At 46.3% G+C, this 1,942-nt stretch overlaps 1 protein-coding gene across 1 annotated transcript in view; it reads left to right on the top strand.

Annotated features, from left to right (window-relative positions):
* Positions 1 to 1,942, top strand: part of Mis18a (MIS18 kinetochore protein A) — an 8,303-nt gene that overhangs the window by 3,028 nt on the left and 3,333 nt on the right. The gene's annotated exons all lie outside the window — the stretch shown is intronic.

The following is a 1,942-nucleotide window of genomic DNA, read 5'->3' as shown; positions in this document are numbered from 1 at the left end:
CTGAGCCATCTCTCCAGCCCGAGCCAGTTCTTGTTTAAAGTTGCTTTATAATGCCTCGTGTTGCTTCTCAGTCTTGTTCAATGATAGGCTGAATTGGGCCCAATGATAGTGGCCGCTTACTCCCTACTGTTCCCCAAGGGTGTTCTAGGGTCTGGATTAGTGTGGACCGTGATAAAGAACCTATCCTGCCTAGTTTTATGTTAGTTTAACTCTTAACTAAAGAGGAGGAGGGAACCTCAATTAAGAAAAGCCTCCATAAGGTTGAGCTGTAGGCAAGCCTGGAGAGCGTGTTCTTCATTAGTGATCGATGGGGAGGGCCCAGCCCATTGTGGGTGGGGCCACCCCTGGGCTGATGGCCCTGCATTCTGTAAGAAAGTGGGCTGAACAAGAGATGGGGAGCAAGCTGGTAATCAGCCCCCCTCCATGGCCTCTGCATCAGCTTCTGCCTCCAGGTTCCTGTCCCATTTGCGTTTGTGTCCTGACTGCCTTCACTGATGGACTACAATATGGAAGTGTGAGCCCAATAACCCTATGAGCTGCTGTATAGATTCTGGGAACACAGCTCAGGTGCTCTGCAAGAGTAGTATTGCTTTTAGGCACTCGCCCAGTCCCTCAGCCCCAATATATATCTATATATCTTATGGGAAGTCTTTTAAACACACCGTAGAAACAACACAGAATAAGCAGCAGATAGCTTACCCAGTTCTATCACTAGTAAAATTTTACCTGGTGGTGATGTTTTGACCTTTGTTCCATATGTTGTTGTGATAATTAGAAAGCATCTCCATGTCTGTCTTGCCTTGCCTGGCTCTTCAGTGGCTCCCTTTGGTATGATGTCAAGAACAGACACTTAGTGGTAACAGGTCCCGTGTGAAGGAGGAATTAAAATACTTTGAAATAATAACCCATTGTCGTGTACATTCCAGTACTTTAATTAAGAGTAGATCTAAAAATCCAGTAAGCATTTGGTAAACGTTGGGACTGTAATTTTCATATAGAATGGTAATTTAGGTACCCTGATTTGCAAGGGCTTTTGGGAGACATTGGACTGTGCGGACAGTTTAAAGATGTGAGCGGGCACAGAGGGAGAGCCAGATCTGTGGAACAGGAGCCAAGGAGACTGGAGAAACAGTTATGCAGAGAAATAACGGAAACTTCAGTAAAATGCCGTGAATCGCCTGTATTGACACGTCTCTAGTTGATAGTAAAGTGTTTATGTCAAAGTACAGTGTAAGGAAACAGGACAGGTCTAGCATGGACATGGCAGATGCATGTCAGCGACTGAGGTAAATAACTGGTCGTGGTGACACACATCTACAGTCCCAGCACCTGGATGGTTGGGGCAGAGGACCAGGAGCCCAAGCCGATTCACGGTGAATACTCCCCACCGGGCTTGTGCAGTTGTTCTTGCCATGGGGCGTCACCCAACTGTGCAGAACCTTTGTCTGAAAGTCTGCAAACCCACTGCCTGCTCCTGGAGCAGAGTTACAGACTGGCACGTGGGTTGGCCATGTTTTTATTTGTCTCTTTATTTTCAAGACGGTTTCCCTGTGTAGCCCTGCCTGTCCGGGAGCTTACTGGATAAACCAGGCTGGTCTTGCCCGCAGAGATCCACCTGCCCCCCAAATGCTGGGATTAAAGGTGTGTCTCGCCATTCTTGGAGGTCTGTGAGTGAGACTGGTTCTATGGCTACAGTACAGGGTTAATGCTTACTCCAGACACCAGGTGGCTTAAAAGCCTCAAATGCTTATTCTCTGTTTCATTACAATAAAATTGCCTATTTTCCTACCTAGAATATTAACGATGGGTTGAACATTGTAAAAGACATGCAGAATCTGTGTTTTTAAATTTGGACCTTTATATGCATCCATCTACTTACCTTCCTTCCTTCCTTCCTTCCTTCCTTCCTTCCTTCCTTCCTTCCTTCCTTCCTTCCTTCCTT

This window comes from Mus caroli, chromosome 16 (assembly GCF_900094665.2).
Source record: "Mus caroli chromosome 16, CAROLI_EIJ_v1.1, whole genome shotgun sequence".
In the NCBI taxonomy this organism is placed as follows: Eukaryota; Metazoa; Chordata; class Mammalia; order Rodentia; family Muridae; genus Mus; species Mus caroli.
Note: the sequence above shows the minus strand (reverse complement) of the source record. Positions and strands in the feature narration are given on the sequence as shown.